Source organism: Arvicanthis niloticus, chromosome 5, assembly GCF_011762505.2.
Source record: "Arvicanthis niloticus isolate mArvNil1 chromosome 5, mArvNil1.pat.X, whole genome shotgun sequence".
In the NCBI taxonomy this organism is placed as follows: domain Eukaryota; kingdom Metazoa; phylum Chordata; class Mammalia; order Rodentia; family Muridae; genus Arvicanthis; species Arvicanthis niloticus.
The window spans coordinates 99,079,475-99,099,651 of record NC_047662.1 but is presented as its reverse complement, the minus strand read 5'-3'; the positions used below and the strand labels follow the sequence as shown (position 1 = coordinate 99,099,651).

The following is a 20,177-nucleotide window of genomic DNA, read 5'->3' as shown; positions in this document are numbered from 1 at the left end:
GGGACAGGGCCGAATGCTTCACAAGGGCTGAGCCTTGTAGTGTGTGGGGGAATCTGTGAATCCCATTGGCATTCTTCCACAGCTGTCGGCACCACCCTTAACGGCTGCTGTCACACAACAGCTGACCTGATTCCCTGAATCGTTCCCTGTAAACTATGCAGTTCTACAAGAAGGAGATTTCCGGGCAGAATACTTAATTAGGGCTTAATTAATACAGCCAGAGTAACCCTTTAGCTTGAACCTTGTGCAGGGTCCTGATTGGCAGATGGCACCTGGCACTCTTGGCTGTCTGACAGTAATCAGGCCTCAAGCAGAGACGAGCCGGACCCATGCTGCCCTGGAGGATGTATTTCTTAGACTCCTCATCAGAATGTGTTATGCATTCTTTTTCTTGAGAATCCCACACTCTAAACTGTATTGGGTAAGAGTCTTCTGTGTATTGTACCATCTCTAGAACATAAGGACTTCAAGGGCAGGGGCCGTGACTGGGTAACCTGGGTCCCCGCTATCATGCCCAGCACAGGTCCCAGTGAAAGAGGGGCTAGACATTGGTGGCTGAAAACTCGTCAACTAGGGTCTGAACCCCAGGGTGTAGACTCAAAAGTGAAAAGTTAAAGCCATGTGGCCAGGACCTCATCTGTGGGAAGGTGTGGACTTCAGATGGGGACCTCTGGGTAGAACAAAGCCTTGGTATCACAGGCCATGGGTCACAGGCCTGAGAAGCATGCCTCGGGCTTGGCTCTGGGAGCCATTGTTGATAACTGTGCTGTGATTGTGGTTGGCTTTGATCTGGTAGGATTGGGAGCCCACCTCACTTCCTAGACAGACACATAGAGTCACAGCTCAGTCCACTAGAGCAGAGAGGCGTGGACTCAGTCTAAATTTCCCAAGCAGTTGTGAATTTTGGTCTTGGCACTTACGGTATCAGATGTGCTCAGAGGGTTTTGGAAATTTGCTGGTGTCTAGTGACATGATAAATTATTTCATGGCAAAAACCACAGATTTAGATCTTAGCCCATACTCTACAGTGTGGTCAGATTATTCCCAGATTGTTGTCAATAGTTTGTCTACTAATGAGAATAAAGACATTTGTAATAACCAACGTGTCTGTGGAGAAGGAAGAGATTCTCTCTACTCAGTGCCTGGGGGACACCAGCCACCCTAGGCTCTAAAGACCTCTGTGCTGAGAAGGTTCCTGCAGATTTCCAGCCCTGCTCCTGGGCACATTGTGCACCTGTGTAGCACCCAGCTCATCCAGTGAAGGTGCTAATGGACAATCTGTGGATTCCTTACAGGATGGGTTTTGTTGGCTCCCTTGTGAGTGTGTGTGTGTGTGTGTGTGTGTGTGTGTGTGTGTATAATCTGACCTAGTCAGTTGCATACTTTTTGAGATAGTAAAATGCACAACATAAAATTTGCCTTCTATTCATTCTCTCACTTTGTTTTGTGTCTGTGTGTGTGTGTGTGCACTCACACATGCAAGCACATATGTATATATGCACAAATGCATGTGGAGATCAGAGAACAATTTTTGGGAGTCAGATCTCTCTTCCCACCATGTGAATCCCAAGGGTTAAACTCGGTTTTCAGGTTTGGTGGCAGACGACTTTACCTGCTGAGCCATCTCCAGCCCTGGCCGTTTCAGTGTATATGCAGTTTGGTGGCATTTAGATAGACTGGCACTATTATACAATATATGCAGTTGGCACCATTTAGAGAGACTCACACTGTTATATAATCATTACTGCTATCTAGTTTAAAGTTTTCGTCATCCCTCAAATAATCCCTGTACCCATTAAGCAGCACTTTTCAGTCCCTCCTTCCTGCCAGGCCCTGGCAGCTACCAATCTGCTTCCTGTCTCTACATAGCCTTGCCAACTCTGGACATTAAATATAAATGGGAACCTGTAGTATTTTATCTTTTGTGCCTAGCTTCTTTCAATCCACGTGTTTTAAAGATGTATCCGCATTGTAGCATGCATCATTACTTCATCCTGTTTAGTGACTGAATCCTATTCCATTGCATGGCTGCCATGATCTGTTTATCTGTTTATCTGTTTATCTGTTTATTCACTGATGGCCTTTCAGGCTGCTTCTGCCATTTGGCTCCTTGAACTTTAGTGCAGGTTTTTATTTGAACATTGGTTTTCAGTTCTTTGGGGTGTGTACCCAGGAGGAGACTCACCAAATCAGTATTATTTTAGTAAGTAACTTCCTGAGAACGCTCCAAACTGTTACCATAGTCTCGTTGAACCTCCGGCTTCTCTAATTGCTCTGCGGTCTCTCTGGCCTTCTGCTCTCACTTCCTTTCATCTGTGGCTCTGCAGCCCCTTGAAATGACAGTCCCCCACTACTCCTCCCAGTGCTATGCAGTCTACTCCAGTGTGCTCAGAGCTAGCTGTACATTGTAATCCCAGGTTCCTTTAACACCATATGTCCACCACTGTGTCTAGTATCTAATATACTGTGACGTGGAAGAGACTTTCCATTTCACTGACAGGCTGACGAAAGTTTAAAGTAACTTTCTGGTAGCATGGTCCATGAGAGTTGAGGTCGAGCCAGGATATGTCAAAGCCTCTGCTCTTCACATGAGGGGTCACTGGGGAAGACCTCTGAGGCCAAGTGGGAGGGGGAGAGTCATGATGAGAGCATCTGTGCTCATGAAACTGCTTGAAAAGTGTAGGTCTCCAGAAAGTGGCCCTTCTGATGTGCTCTGAGTTAGGTGACATGTTTTTCTGACTCCAGGGACTGAGAGGACTCTGCTTGCAGGGTCTCAGTAACCCCACAGTGTCTCTCGCTGGCACCCTGCTGCTCAGGATATATGCAGGGTTTCTGTTTGAGACAGGGTTTCTCTGTGCAGCTCTGGCTATCCTGGAACTCACTCTGTAGACTCACTCTGTTGACCTCAAACTTAAACATCTGCCTGCCTTTGCCTCCCAAGTGCTGGGAGGAAAGGCATGTGTCACCACTGCCTGGCTTGATCAGTGTTTCTTAAAGGAACCAGTAGAAAGTAGAGATTAGAACTCTCTCACGGAGGATGAAAGTGAAGCAGCCGTGTTTGTCCAGGTGTGTAGTGGCTAAGTCCTTGAGTACAGATTTGACTCAGAGAATTAGGCAAAGGTGTAGTTTTCCAGGGCTCTCAGAGATGTACATGGGAGAACTCACAATGATATGTCAGAGTAAATGACATCCAGAGTGACCCTGCAGGTACAGATTCTCTGTCCCCCTAATACCTACACTCTCTAACATTTCTATATTCCTTTATTGTGCTTAGTATTGTTGGATTCCCCCACCAAAATGTATGAGGGTTGGGGTTTTGTTCCCAATGTGTCCCAAGGCCTAGAACAATACCTGGTACAAAAAGATTCTATAGTCTGGATTTTCATACAAAAATTGTAAGTAGGACTGAGGGATGGCTCATAAGTCAGATGCTTGTGGTGCAAGCATGAAGACCCAAGTTCAAATCCCAGCACCAACATAAAAAGCTGTGGATAGCTGAGTGTGCCTGTAACCCCAGCTTAGGGAGATGAAGATACACAACCCTGTAATATAATCATGTTTCCTAGGTTCGTTCACACAAGCCCTTTACAGATAGGAAAACTGAGGTTTGCCTGTAAAGGGGTGTGACTTGGGTCCTGTGTCTAGCAGCTGGTCATAGCAGGGGCCTGGTTACAGATCGTATGGCTCCCTATGAAGTACTCTGTTCCTCACACAGTGACAAGGGGCTTGACAGCTGCATGTAACTCAACAATGACATTTGCCTTTATCTCTGAGGGCTGCCTCAGGGACCTCAGGACAGCTGAGGTGAAGTGGGCCTCACTGGTATTCTAGTCAGCCCTTTCCCACATTCTTTCCAGACCTCACTGTTCATCTGATAAGGCAGATGAATTGTGTGACCGACTTCCCATTGTCCTCTTGGGGTGGCCTGGGCCCCATGCCCTCAAATTGCTGTCAGGAGAAAGACACATCCTGCGTTCCCATCAGTGCTGGCTGCCGCCTCCCTGAAGCTCCCAGAGGGCCACACACACACAGACCATCTGCAGTGAGTTAGATAAGAAACTCGGCTCTTTCTGGGGTGCCCAATCTTGTCAGGCAAATGTGAAATCTGAGGACATGCAGTCCCAAGACACCCTGGACCCGCAAACACTTGTGTTTGCACCTGCGGCACCTAGGATGATTTGGGGTGATAATGGGAACGAATATTTTCTGTTTAAACTGTTGCTGTTGCGTATGTATTTTTGTGTGACCAGGGGAAAAGCCAGCTAGCCTGACCAAACCTGAGGTTCAGTGAACATTACCATTCAGGGTGCCACTATTGTGGGATGATCCATACTATAGTGTCATTTGCATGGGTATAAGTGTGCAGTCAGGATAGTGGTCTGGCAGTTTGCTGACATGGAAAAAGTCAGAAAGGTAGTTTGAGGTCATCTGTCATTTGGGAATGCTGCCATAGACGATGGTGACCCTAGGTGCTTTCTCAAGAGCCATCTTCCGGGTCTCATTTGCACCTGGTTCAGGGTGAGATGGCTGAGGATGCTAATGACCAGGACCTAGGACACTCCAAGTGTTACGATGGGAAGTTAGTCATACAACATACCACCAGCCAGATGGGAAAGGAGCCCAGCAAAGGATATAGGGAAGGCTGTGTCCGACACTCATCCTCCCACGGGCCAAGGAGACCTGGAGAACCAGCTGGGAGCCACTGGTTTCTCTTTGGTTCATGGCAAAACTCCTGTTAGGCATCTGAAGCCCTTTTTCTATAAAACAGAAGGTGTTGGGCAAGATGGCTTATGGAAACACAGGCTGAGAAAGGAGGGTGGAGGAGGTATGGTGGGTACGTGAGAAATGAAACTGCATCTGGCTTGCCTGGACCGTTTCTATAGCCACAGACCACATCATTTGTGAATGGATTCTGTATCAGACCTGCGTTGACCTGATCCTTGAAGTGAAGAGCTATCAAATGCTTTCATGGGTCCTGGTGGCAGCTTGTGCTAATGGTGCACATCATGGCACACTAGGTGTGCCATGTATCTCGTGGTCTGGGACCGATGTCCCTTCCTTTCTCAGAATGACATTGTCCTGATAAAGTGACGTATCAGTCTAAGAAATTCAGCTGACTATGACATAGCAGCTCACTATCTTTCACCAGACCACGATTACTGTGATGAACCAGAGCATCAGCGGATCCATGTTAGGAATGTATGTACAAAGCTGGGGATGGTGGCACACCCGGCCACCCAGATGTGATTCCTGGAACCCAGATGGTAGAAGGAGGGATCTGACTCCTAAAAGTTGTTCTCTGACACACACACATACAGTGTAATTAAAAACATTTTTTTAAATGACAGTAAAAGCAGAATGTTAATAATGAGCTTCTCTAAAATATTTACTAGTAACATTTTTTGTCTTTAGAAGTCTAAATAATTAAATTATTTTTATTCTGATCTAACCTCTGCATTTTAGGCATCCATGTCCTTGTCATTATTCATTCAACAAACACTGCTTGGTGGGCATATGCATGGGTCATGTGCTCCTCCTCCCTTCAGGGAACACGTGGTTGAGGGGCCAGAAAACAAGGCCAGAGGTTAGAAAGTACAGGCAAAAGTGCTGGTGATTTGGTTCCAGCTGGATGGAGAGGCAGGACACTTGACTGAGGTACTGTGATTAGTGTCTTAGGGTTTCATTGTAGTGAAGGGACACCATGACCAAGGCAACTCTTAGAAAGAAAAAGATTTCATTGGGGCTGGCTTACAGTTTTGCAGGTTCAGTCCATTATCATCATGGCAGGAAGCATGGCAGTGTGCAGGCAGACATGGCGCTGGAGGAGCTGAGAGTTCTATACCCCAATCCTCAGGCAGTAGCAGAACTGTCTCCTGCTGGTAGCCAGGAGGAGGCTTTATGGGGAGCCTCCAGGAGGAGGAGTCCAGGGGGACCATTCCTGTCAATCCACCACAATTAGGGATCTAGTGAGACATGCTAGACCAGCAGCCAGGAAACTGTCCCGAAGGCTCAAGTTACGTGCTGAAGGTCAAGTCTAATTAGAATTAGTTTCAGAGGAACGGGAGGCTGGAACAGAGGGGCTGCGGAGGGATGGAGGACAGAGGATTCTGTGATAGAGGTGGAAGGCCTGAGCATCCCCTCAGCCACTTGAAGTTCATGAATCTGTAGGTAAAAATATTAGTTTCTCCTCACTAGGAGAAACTCCCCCTAAAAGGCATTGAAGCTTTCATTGCTAGCTGGTGGTAGTTTTTTCAAGTGATTGGGTCTCAAGGGCTCCAACCTAATCAATGAATTAATCCCTTGATGGATTCATACATTGGCATTATTGGAAGGTAGAAGCTATTTAGGCTAAGAAGTCACTAGAGGAATGCTCTGGGAAGCTGGGCTTTGTTCTCAATGAGGTAAGCAACTACCATGTCCTCTGCTACGGCCATGTTCTTTGTTATCACAGGCTCATAGCCATGGAGCCTGCCAACCATGGACTGGAAACTGAGCCCAAAGCCTTCCTCTCTTAAGCTGTATTCTTGGGTGATTTACCAGAGTCACAGGAAACTATACACCCCTTTCCCCCAAATTTGCCATGAGAGCAGTCTTTTGGTAGAAGATAGTATGATATACATGCAAAAAGTTCAGAATGTACAGATAATAACAGGGTGGTAGCACTTTAGGTCTGTAGAGAAATTTCTGGTGGTATTAGCAAAGGTAAACCAGGCTTTGTGACTTCTGAACAAAGAGCAAGCCAGGTTTCCCAGGGCTGGGCTCAGCACTTTTTTTTTTTTAGGAATCCCTAGATTTTATCTAAGAACTGTATTAAAACAAGCATTTTCAGGCCCTGCCTATCACCTGCTGAATCAGTTCTTCCTAGACTGTAGTTCTGTTCTCTTGCTTTTTTGCTTTTTAAAAGACATATATAAACACATACATACACTCATGTGTATGGGTGTTTTGCCTGTACGTATGTCTGCACCAGGTGTGTACCTAATGCTTGTGGAGGCAGCTGGAGTAAGAGGTGTTTGTACCATGTGGATGCCTGGAACCAAACCTGGGTCTTCTAGAAGAGCAGGAAGAGCTGTTAACTGCTGAGCCATCCCTCTTCTCTCCATTTCCCCTTTCTATCCCCCACCTCTTCATTCCCCCTCTCTCCATTTCCCATCTCCATCCCCATCTTTCTTCATCCACCCCATCTTCATCCCCCCTCCATCTTTCCTCTTCTCCTTCCCCCCTCTTCTCCATCCCCCTTTTCACCATCCCCCTTTTCTCCATCCCTCTTTTCTCCATCCCCCTTTCTCCACCCCCTTTTCTCCATTCCCTCTCTCTATCCCCTCTCTCCTTTCTTATCTTGTTGCATTTATTCCCCAACATCTCAAACACTGCAGTAAATACCATAATTTTGTTTTCTCCTTTAAGCAAAATATTTCTATTTTTCTTTTTAAAATGACAAACAATCACATGGTGTTTCTGTGTTGAGATTTAAAACAAGGAAGTCCGATGATATGTAACAAATGACCTACAGTTTACAATGTAACCATTTATATTATTCTCTTGTTTCTATTTATATGATAAGATATATTGACAGTTTTCCTTAAATCAAAGTTTTATTTCTTTGGATAAATCCAACTTAATTATTCTACATACTTCTTATAATGTACTGCTATTGGAGTTTGTTAGCAATTTAAAAATTTTATAACAGTGAGAATAATTTTATAAAGGAAAGGAATAGGCTCAAAGTACATGATGAACTTGCATGAAAATGCTTTAGGTGACCATGTATAATAAAAATGTAGAGGTTAAAAACACATACTAATTTAAAAAGAATAATAATTTTAAATGTACACAGAAGCAGAGTGAGTAATAAAGTGAACTCTAGTATTTCTCAACTTGAGGAATTATTAATTTTCTTACTTGGATCTTATTTCAGAATTGTGTGAGTGATTCATGAGTAAAATTGATCTCTATATCCTGTTTTAATTATACTTTTGGTTTGATTTTAAACTCAAGGTTATCTTTAGATCATTAAGATAGCCTGGTTATATGTGCTCATTTTCTCTGTTGAAGAACGTTTTCCAATTCTGAGGACAGAGTTCCTTACAGTTTTCATTTTGTTGTTATTTCTAGTTCTTTGCATGTGGGGGAGGGGGGATCAGTCTTTGTGGATTAAAGATTAAAGACATTTGTGGACACCATAGAATAAATGAGCCAAGACACTGGCTGCCTTGCCAGTTCCCTTTGCCATGGGACAGAGCACAATTTGAGAGATGACTCCCCCTTTCCTGACGTAGGAGTTCTGTCTTTCCCCTCTCACTCTGAATGACCCGCATGGAGTGGCGTGTGTGTGTGTGTGTGTGTGTGTGTGTGTGTGTGTGTGTGCATTGATCATGTGTGTGCAGGTGCCCACAGAGGGCAGAAGGCATTGGATCTCCTGGAACTGAAGTTATAGTGAGCCATCCTGATGTGGGTTCTAGAAACCTAACCAGGTCCTCTGCAAGAGCAGGAAAAGCTCTTAACTGCTGAGCGCTCTCTCCAGCCCCAACACCCTGACCCCCAGTGAATGTGTTCTCACTGAAAGGGACCTTTTATGCTACAAGGAGCATGCTGAGCACATCCAAGAAAGAGCAGAATCAATTTCTCAGTGTCCTTGCATATCTCTCTCTCTCTCTCTCTCTCTCTCTCTCTCTCTCTCTCTTACATTGTCCCTGAAGGACCCCACTTGGAAGGTGTCTTGCATGATTGAGGGGAGCTCTCACCAGAATTAATTTACATGCCAGAGGTTGGTAGAGACACCTTGAAAGACACCCGTTATGGAGCTGACATTGTTGCGCAGGAATCAGCTTGTCTGGAATTCAGGGCCAACTAGAATGATGCATTGCTAGCAGGGAGCCTGCTGCAGATACCTAAGAGAGTATGTAGTGTCTGTCACTACCCATTTCATTAGAATAACTTATAACACAGGTTGGTGGATCTCCTTAATCTCACACAAAACCATGAACTTGATCTCAAGTGATATTTTAAATTCTTTGCCGTTTTTTCTGCTTTTATTTTAGTTTCGTTTACTCAGGGACTGATACACTCACTTGCTCAACAAGTGTTTATTATGATGACACGTCCTGAGAGAAAACAGAGAGGTCATGGGTCTTGGGCTCAAATCGATGTTAGGAAGAAAGAAGAAATGATGAGGGCAAGAAACTAAGCTAGTATAAGATCTCACTTAATAAGTTGAAAAATCACAGACCGGGGATGGAGAGATGCCTCTCAATGGTTAAAAGCACTGGCCGCTCTTCCAGAGGACTTAAGTTCAAGTCCCAGCATCCACATGGCTGTCTACAACTGTTTGTTAACTCTAGTTCCAGGGGATCCAATGCCTCTTCCAGCCTATGTAGGCACCAGACACATATGTGGTGCAAAGACATACATGCAGGCAAAACACTCATACACAGACACAAAATAAAACTTTTTCTTAAAAGAAAGAAAAACCACAGAATAACCTAGGTGTGTCTTTACAATTTGAAGTATTAAATATCATTTGTAAAAGTTTTACGTTCCCTAAAGAGAAGAATAATGACTTTTTATCTCCGTTGTGCTGTGAGAGAAGCCTAGGGGCCGGCAAGAAGGCTCAGAGGTGAAGGCACTTGCTGTGCAAGCCTGGTCACCTGAATTTGATCCCTGTAACCCACATAAAGGCGGAAGAAGAGAACTGACTCTACAAAGTTGTCCCTGACCTCCATGGGAGCACCATGATGTGTACACCCACACATCCCCACACATTATCGTGCACATGTGCACACACACACACACACACACACACACACACACACACACACCAGTAGTAGTAGCAGCAGCAGTGGAAACTAAGGATGCTTGTCCTGGGTCAGAGGAGACCCAAAGACAAGATGTCTAGGTTTGGATTCAGAAGGCTACAAATAGAAGAGGGGATGGGTGTGGGTGTGGGGAGGACGTATCAAAGGGCAGTACTACTGCAGGAGACCAGAGCTATAGAGGTGTGGAATTTAACTGTAGGCAAAGGCACTTTCAGGTGAGGAGTCAGGGCCAACAGCGAAGGATAGAACCATTAGAGGCTAGATGATTCTTGGCACTGGGATTGTAGCAGAGATTCTAAATGTTTGAGGATTATCTGCATCTTCCTTTGCTCCATTAGCCCAGCACCACAGGCGGATATTAAAGCCATTAGCAGGTCATTCTCTTGACTTTAAATGGACCTGCTTGGACCCTGCTGAGTCAGGGGCACTTTTAATGGCTCCGTTGATGTAGGCATCTGTCTGGTCTTTGGAGATCCCTAGATGAAGGCACAGGCTTACCCACAGTCCAGAGATATAATGCAAATTAATTATTCTAATTAGAGTCATATACATTTATAGAAATCAGTTAGCTAAACTGTATCTGGCAGCAGTTTAACAGTCTTTGTAAGTAACTGCTGCAGTTGGATGACCGTCAGTGGGAAGGGAAAGCTTGCTGGTCTTCAGATCTTGTGGGAATATGCGAGAGTTCAGAAAATTCTGCAGTTCTTGGAGACTAGAACTAGGTGAGAAATTTCACATCTGTGATGCTTGGTTTCTTCAGAACTTTCAACTGCTTGAGGTGATGTAGGGGATTTAAATCTAAAACACAAGGCAACAAGTATCAGGTCTCCTGGCTCCTAGATCTAACGGAGGCTTCTAACTGCATGGCAGGAAGGAATCGCAGAAGTCTTCTGACCCTGGTCTTGGAAGTTTTTCTCTCCTCCATTACAGAATCTCTTTTATAGTCATGCAGTGATGCAGCTACTGCTTAAGTTCTTTCATGGACCAGAATATTAATTTTTAAGAAAACCTATTCCATCCTTGGAGTGCTATAAATGTCTTCACTGAGTGTGAACTGAAGTCTTACCTCCCCTCCCGCCCCGCCCTGCAACGTGAAGTTTCTCTGTTAATCCTGGCTCTCCATCCCACAGTCATGGGGAATATGTACTGTCCAGATAGTAGCCTTTTAGCGATTTGTGGACCATGATGATATAGGCCACCTCCAAGTTTTATCTAATAAGTATTTTCAGACTGCTTTCCTTCCCCTCTTTCCATGCTGGGAATGGAACCCAGAGTCTTGCTTGTATTAGGGATTTATCCTAGCCCAGCTTTCTCTGATTCTTTGGGAGTTATCACATGGCTTGATTCTTTTTTTAACTTTTACATCCTGACCACTGCCCTTCACACAGTCCCTCCTCCAGCCCCCTCCTCTTCCTTAAGAGGGTAGAGCTGCCCCCTGGGTAAACTCTCCTCCCCTCCCCCAGCACATCAAGTCTCTGCAGGACTAGGCACATTCTCTCTCACTGAAGCCAGACAAGCAGCCCAGTTAGAGGAACATACGTTGTCACATACAGGCAACATGTCAGGGACAGCCCACCCCCACCCCCACATGGCTTGATTTTAAGCCTCCTTACCCATCCTAGTTCTTTGAAAATGTGATGCCCAAAAAAAGACAGATCCAGTTATATCCATATCCTATAACTTGCCAGCTAACTTGATCCCCTAGACGAACTCACAGGCAATTGCCTTTGGAAACAATATCCCAGGGACTTGACTGTACATTTACTTTCCTGCCTCTGCATCGTTGGAAGTCTAAGACCTACATTCTTTTTCTTCTATTGTAAGTGTCACAGAAATCCAATATGATTTTTGTGTCTGTGGCAGGGGAATGTTAAATAACCTTTATTATAAAAGAGTGCCTGGAAGTAAGGAAGGAAGACATATTCCAGTAGAAAAACAGGGAGAGGATGGGGGATAGGGAGCAGAAACAGCAACAAAGTAACTAGTAAACATGAACAAGCAGGGCCCCACGAAACGGTCAGAGGAGCTAATGATGAAGTAACCTAGACCACACTGCAATGAGCCGGTGTATGGGAAGATGCATGTGATGTATTTGTAGCTTAAAAGTGCAGAACTCCGCCGGGCAGTGGTGGCACACGCAGAGGCAGGCAGTTTTCTGAGTTCGAGGCCAGCCTGGTTTACAGAGTGAGTTCCAGGACAGCCAGGGCTACACAGAGAAACCCTGTCTCAAAAAAAAAAAAAAAAAAAAAAGGTGTAGAACTCCGAGTTTAAGGTCAGCTAGGGCTGCATAGTGAGACCCTGTCTTTAAAAAAATGAAGTGCAGGCATATAACATGATTCTATTTCATGGAAAACATACTTTAATATATAAAATATGGATTTCTATAAACTTAGGTGGGAGTTAACATATTGCTAACAAATGCTGATCATATGGGCCTCTGAGGTAATGCTTGATGTGGGATGGGTATTTTAGGTCATTTTAATGTGATGGGGTGATGTTTTCTCTTGTTTTATGTATTTTTTTCAGAGTACATTTGAACCAATAGCCAAGCATAATTTTCTTCGTTGTATTAGGACATGTTCTTAAGTGATAAGTTGAGTGTTTGTGAGAGTATGAATATTCACCTTTTACCTTCATTTAAAATGTTTCAGTTGTTTGTTTTTGTTTTATGTATATGGGTATGTTTTGCCTGCATGCAGCTCTATGCACTTCATGTGTGCAGTGCTTTCAGAGGCCAGTAGAGGGTGTCAGATCCCCTGGAACTGGAGTTATAGACAGTTCTAAGAGGCCATGTGGGTACAGGAACCAACCCTGTATCCTCAGGAGGAGCAGCCAGTGCTCTTAGCAACTGAGCCATCTGTCTAGCCCCTAAGAATGTAACTATTTAAAAGGTAGGTGCTGTTTTCAACACGTTGACATTTTTAAAATTTAATGTTTATAAAGCCTTTTCTGACAGGAATGTGTATTGGTGCTTTCTTGGAAGCAACATAGACTTCAGATTTTTTTCTAGTGAAGATTATGTCAGCAGGGTATATTGACGCATGCCTTTAATCCCAGCACTTGGGAAGCAGAGGCAAAACTCTGAATTTTAGGCCACCCTATGTACATAGTTCCAAGACAGCCAGGGCTATATAAAGAGACCTTGTCTCAAAACAACAACCAAACATAAAGAATGTATGCTTAAAGAACTTCACTGCTAGGAATTCTTCTCAAGAAAATATCTGATGAGTGATCATTTGTCATGAATAGAGTTTTCTTTGCAAATCTCTCTGTGTGTGTGTGTGTACATGATTCTGCATGCAGAGGGCTGAGGTCAATGTTGATTGTTATACTTTGTCTTTTTCCACATTATTTTTTGAGACAAGGTTTCTCACTGAACCTGGAGCTCACCAATTGGCTGGCTAGCCAGTGAGCCCCATGGCTTCTCCTGTCTCCTCCTGCCTCTGCACTCAGCCCCTTACGTGGGTACTCAGTTCAGGGCTTTTATGGCAAGCATTTTACCAAAAGACCTATCTCTATAGTTCTGCAAAGATTTTGTAAAAGTGAAAATTGGAAACAACACATTGTTTTATTGCTGTGAAGAGACACAGCAATAAATTGGGGCTGGCTTACAGTTTCAAAGGTTTAGTCCATTACTATCATGGAGTGAAGCATGGTGGGGGGAGCTGAGAGTTCTACATCTTGGTCCACAGGCAGCAGCAGGAGACTGTGTATTACACTGGGTGTAGCTCAGTGACACATTCCTTCAATAAGGCCACACCCACTCTAACAAGACCACACATCCAATAATGCTACTTCCTATGGGCCATGCATTCAAACCCATGAGTCTATGGGGCCATACCTATTCAGACCACCATTGGTATAACGATAGATTTACTGAATAAATTGTAATCAGAGAAAATATACTACAAACCCATTTGAACTGATAGCATAAGTACTTGTATATGGTATAGAATGACGTTCATGGAACTGTAAGGGGGAAATGAATAAAACCTCATTTTAGTTTAAAAAAATAAGTGCATGTGTAAAAATAAAAAAGAATGGTAAATAAAACTAACATTGGAGAGTAGAAATATTAGGTGATTTTACTTTCATTGTACTTTCTACTGCTTTACTCTAAGCCTATATTATTTCAGCCTTAAAAATGAGTAAAAATAACTTTAAAAAAATATATAAAACCATCTGGGAGAAATGGGTGGCTTAGAAACATCCCCTAGAAACATGATCCTTAAACTCTTCTTGTTTCCTCTGATGTTTTTCTACATTATTTCTGAACATACTTTTCCCATTTTGAGACAGTCTAGCCAAGGCCTTGAGCCTTCTATGTAACTGAAAATGACCTCCCCACCCCCCTGAGAGTTAGGATTGCAGGTGTGGCCTCCTTGCTCAGTTATGTGGTGCTGGAGGCTAAACCCAGGCATTGCATGCCAGACCACTCCTGTACCCACCGAGCCACATTCTCAGCCCCATGAGAAACATTCTTGTATTGCTATTACATAATTTATTAATCGTGGTAACTGACCATCATGGTAAATGAGGATTGGCTCTTACACACTCCGTGAGCTTCCTTCACTGTATCTTCCTGTGTCATATTTTTATTTTGGGAGATCACTTCAGAGTTTATGTTATTATAAAGATATAAATATTATCCAGTGCTGACTAAATTGTGAGCTACCCTTTACTTTGTAAAAAAGATTTATTTCTATTTATGCATATATGTACATGTACGTGTGAGCACATGCGTACAGGTATCCTTGGAGGCCAGAAGAGGGCATTGGATTCTTGGAGCTGGAGTTACAAGTGATTGTGAGCCTCCCTGTGTACATGCTAGAAACTGAACTCAGGTCCTCTGCAAGAGCAGCAAGCGTTGGACATGCGAACTTTAAGTCTGATGCAATTTTTACTCTCAATTTTTATATTTGGTCTATTTTTTCTACCAAATGTTTAGAAGTTCTTTTCTGTTTCTAGTTTCTAATTTTTTGCCTGGCATAGCTGTAACTGCCTTTATTTCTAGCACTTGGAGGCAGAGGCAGGCGGATCTCTGAGTTTGAGGTCAGCCTGATCTACATAGTTCCAAGCCAGCCAGGGCTACATGGTGAGAACCTGTTTCAAAAGATAAAATAAAATAAAATAAAATACGTAGTATTGTTTTCTCTCTCTCTTTTTAAATTCATTGTATAGGATTGACTGGTTTGTGAGTGAGGTGGGGAAGAGGTTCTCACTGTATAGATGAGGCTAGCCTATAACCTATGACCCTCTTGCCTCTGCCTGCCCATTAGCTGAGATCACAGGCATGATCAGCCCCCTTGCTTTGTCAGATATTCTCAATCTGGAAATTTCGTTTCTTTGGGAACAACTTTATTGAATTATTTGGTAGTGCCTTAGTCATTGTATTGCTGTGCAAAGGCGCCATGACAAGGCAACTCTTATAAAAGAAAGTGTTTAATTGGGGCTGCCTTACAGTTTCAGAGGTTTAATCCTTTATAATCATGGAGGGGAAGCTCAGTGGCGTACAGACAGACGTGGTGTGGAGAGGTAACTGAGAGGGCTACATCTTCATCCACAGGCAGAAGGAAGTGTCAGAGAGACTTGGCCTGGCTTGAGCTTCTGAGATGTCAAAGCCCATCCACCATGACTCACTTCCTCCAACAAGGCCATACCTCCTGACTCTTCTCAAGTAGTGCCACTCCTGATGAGCAGCATTAAAGTGTGAGGGGCGGGGCATTCCAAGGCCACACCTCCTGACTCTTCTCAAGTAGTGCCACTCCTGATGAGCAGCATTAAAGTGTGAGGGGCGGGGCATTCCAAGGCCACACCTCCTGACTCTTCTCAAGTAGTGATACTCCTGATGAGCAGCATTAAAGTGTGAGGGGCGGGGCATTCAAAGGCCACACCTCCTGAGTCTTCTCAAGTAATGCCACTTCCTGATGAGCAGCATTAAAGTGTGAAGGGCGGGGCATTCTCACTCAAACACCTCAGGCTGCCTCTAGCCTCCAGAACCTTCCCTATGTGAATATTCTTGCTTGACAGGGTCCATTTAACTATGTTTCTCGGCCTGTGGTATTTGGTCACTTTCTCTTTTGTTCATTGTTATTTTTTTGTAATTGTCTGTGTGTGATGTGTTTTTGAGTGAGGGTGTGTGTGTAGGTATGGGTGTGTGTGTGTAGGTGTGTTTGTCAGGGTATGTGTAGGTGTGTGTGTGTAGGGATATGTGTAGGTTTGTATGTGTAGGGGTGTGTGTAAGGGGTGCATGTAGGGGTGTGTGTAGGTGAGCATGTAGGGGTGTGTGGGAGTGTGTGCCTAGGGGTGTGTGGGTATGTGTAGGTGTGTTTGGGTGTGTGTTGATATCAGTCTTCATCACGTTCATCTTTTCATTGAGACATAAACTCTCTATGGAAGCTCACTAGAATGGTTAGTGTAGCTATCCAACTTACACCATTGACCCTGTCTCTGCCCTCCAAGGCTGGCATTATAGGCAGGCTGCCACAACACCAGGCACATGGAGTTTAGGGATCGAAACTTTGTCTGCATACTTTATGGCAAGTACTTTACCCACTGAACTACCGTGCCACCCAGCTCCTTGGTTACTCTATGACGCTCCACAGACTGAGTTCTTTAAAATTTTAATTGAATTTATTTCAGCAGTCTTTTAATTTCCAAGGGTTCACTCTTGTTTTCTGATAAGACTCCCTAAGGCCCTCCCCTTCTTCCGGGGGTCTGGTGTAGAAACTTTGAGGGAGATGCTCAGAGTGTTGGGGCTGAGTGTGGGCGGTGACTCTTGTCCTCATGCTATTGTTGGAGTTAATGGTCTAAGTCTTCTCACTCTTGGAGGCCATGTGGATGATGAGTCTACCAAACTGTTGCCGTAGCCAAATTTGTTATACCAGGAAATGAGCTCGAGGAAGTGGTTGCCAAGGCTGTTGGCTCCAGCATCAGAGGCAGAAGATGGGTGCCACTGTTAAAGCTGCAGTAGAAAACCTGGTCCTTAGAGTAACCCAAGATGCTCCTTAGAGGCCTTCTGATTCGTCCTTCACCTCCTTGATACCACTGTATTAGGCGGCTTTCTCTAGGCAGCGGGGCAGATTAAGAGAAGGCCACACCACTGAGCTTCCTGGTCAGCTGTAAAATGACCTTGTCCACAGCTTTGGCAAGCTGTACAAGAGGATGGTGATCTGTGCAGCCCTACAGCCATCATGCCTGTTTCCCAGAGGGGCCAAGCACAGGGTGATGTGGTCATGAGCCCCCTGACAACGCTGAGGCCTTAGGTGATCTTGCCTGGTGGGTTAGGTGATGCAGAGAAAGCAGCTTTGCTGAGTCTTGCGTGAGATGTGCTTCTGATGCTTCACACCCAGCACAGATGTGTGGGCCTCGGCAGAAGGGGCCGACGGAGAGGGCGACCTGTGTGTCTCTGCCCTTCAGGAAGACCACAGCCTTCTCTGTGGTATCAAAGACACCAGTAAACTGTGCATCACCGTCACCCCATCTGATATTGTGGGGAATCTTGCTCCTGGAGGCTGATGACCCTCCCATTGATGACAAGTTTCCCGTTCTCAGTCTTGACTGTTCTGTGGAACGTGTAGTCGAGGTCACTGTAGGGGTCACTGAAGGCAACCGTATCCACTTTGGCCGAGTTGAAGGCGGCTGTGGTGACCAGGTGTCAAATCTGTTCATTCCCACTATCGTGTCTCAGCCGGTGTGTCACAGGAAGCCGTGGCTGTCTCAGGGATGTGGAGGTTCGCAGAGCCTAGAATTTGTGTCCATACTCGCCTTTGTCCATTATTTGTTATTTGCTCCATTTATTAAAAAGGGTGTGTCCCCAGGTTTTCAGTTATTCATTTTCAGGCTCATTTGGACATGCCTTGGCAATCCTCTCTCCTCGCACCTATGGGTAATTCACCACTGTTGTTCTTTATTGTTGTGTTGTTATTGTTTTTTGTTTTTGTGGGGGTTTTTGTGTGTGTGTGTGTGACAGGGTTTCTCTGTGTAGCCCTGTAGACCAGGCTGGCCTTGGACTCAGAGAGACATACCTGCCTCTGCCTCCCAAGTGCTGGGATTAAAGGTGTGCGCCACCGCTGCCCAGACCTGATTATTATTTTTAAGAGTACTCACTTTTCATTAGTCACAGGGAAGGCTACACTTTCACCTCACTGAGCCATCTGCGCCCAAACCTATGTTTGTATTATGTTGGCCCTAACGAGCCGAAACTTTCCTTCTTTATGCTCTAGAACAGCAGAAATAGCATTGGGGGAAAATTAAAACGGCTAAACGCAAATCGTGCCCTGCAGTGGATACTGGCATAGAAAAGGAACATTGGAGAAACTGATGATGAGATTTTAATATTGCCTGCAATTTGCAGTTTGGTTAATAGTATTGTGCTGATGTTAATGCCTTAATTTTGAGAAAAAAAAAATGAAGGGTTATGTAAGATGTTATTTTCAGGAAAGCTGACTACAGGGCAGATGGCAATTCTGTGTTATCTTTGCAATGTTTTATACATCCCAAATTACTTCTAAATAAAAAGTGAGGTTTCTGTTTGGTGTGTGTATGTGCGTGTACGTGCATTTTGAGACAGGGTATCATGTAGCCCTGCATGGCCTTAAACTTACTTTGTAGTGGAGGATGGTTTTGAACTTGAACTTAGGATTCTAGGCATGTACCACCACACCTGGGTGATGTGGGATTGAATCCAAGGCCTTGTGTATGCTAGACCAGCCCTCTACTGATTGCACTACATCCTCAGTTCTCAAAGTAGAAAGTTAAACAAGACTGAAGTGATTCACTAGGATGAACCTCATCTTACAGATTGTAAAAAACCCACCTTTGAACTGTCTGTTTTGGGAACGGAGGGGGCAGTGGAGTTCTTTAAAAAATCCATGTGGTAACTGGCCTTTTCGATTTCCTGACCTTTCTGTTGTCATCTCAGATGGCTTTTTTTTTTTAATCTTAATACTTCTCCTTATCTTATAGGTTTTCTTGAGCAATTTTGTAGTGTTTAAACAGCATAATCTTTTACGATTCATTTTTATTTGCTTTGTATCCAATTTTATTTTCAACTTGTATTTTCATTCTGAGTAGTCATTTATTGGGTTATCGTGAAATTACTTTGGTGAATTGAGACCAGTGTTTTTAAAAAGTGAAATAGATTAGGCAATAGAAATGTCAATATACATTGATTTATGAAGCATTAATCTTCAAGCACATATCTCTTTTCTTGGTGACATAGCAACATTTATCAAAGCAGAAATCCATGTTGACCTTTGACCTATCAATAGGGAATCTTATCCAGATATACAACTGCATACATGCAGAGATGATGTATGCACTATGTAACTCATTGAGTATTGTTTACAATAGCAAAAGACTGGCACTAACCCAAATGTTTATCAGCAGAGAAATCCTTTTTAGATTACAGTACAGTCCATACAGCGAAACAATCAGTTGTCAAAAAGAGTGAAGAATGACTCTATGTCCTGATGTAGAAAGATAGCAAGATATATTCTCAAGGAGAAAAAGCCTGATGCCAACAGAACAATGCATATGGTGTCTTACCCTTTAAAAGAAAAAGAACTATAACATCATTGTTTGTATTTACTTGCCCAGCCATAAAGAAACTCAGGAGAGAGAATAGTATGGGCTGAGATCTGGGTGGAGGGACCACTCACTGAATAGGTATTTGGTTTTACCATAGTAAGAATACTTGGGATTACCATCTTCATAATTTTTTTTCCAAGACAGGGGCTCAGAAACTTGCCATATAGTTGAAGATAACCTTCTGTTTCTGCTCTCCCTGCCTCCACCCTGATTCCCGGGATTACAGGATTGTGCCACCATGTCCCATTTATGAGGGCTTGGGAGTTAAACGCAAGGCTTCTTGAATGCTAAGCGAGCGGTCTACCAGCTGAGCTACATCCCTCCCCATGTCGTCATACAATTTTGAGCTCACAGTACAATGCAGATATCTCTTCTTTTATGGGGTGGTATGGAGTTATACAGATGAATTACCTACTTAAAAGTTAGACATAAATCATTGAGCAACAACAGCACTCAGAAGAATTTGCCCAGTCATGGGTGTAAAAGTGCTGCCACGGGCCAGAGAGGTGTCTCAGTGACGCACAGGCTGCTCCTCCAGAGGACCTGGGTTTGGTTCCCAGCACCCACGTGGCAGCTTGCAGCCTTCTCTAACTCCAGTTCAGTGAATCCAACACTCTTCTGGCCTCTGCAGGCACAAAGGCACGCATGTATTGAGTACACACAGGAACACAAAATACTACTACAGAAAAGATGAAACAAATAAATGTCAAAAAAAAAAAAAAGAAAAAAAAGAAAAGAATTCATGTCAGCTGTGATGGTGCACTTGGAGGC

General features: G+C 44.0%; 1 protein-coding gene across 4 annotated transcripts in view; it reads left to right on the top strand.

The window, feature by feature from the left end:
- Frmpd1 (FERM and PDZ domain containing 1) overlaps positions 1 to 20,177 on the top strand; it is a 175,619-nt gene that overhangs the window by 93,284 nt on the left and 62,158 nt on the right. The window lies entirely within an intron of this gene.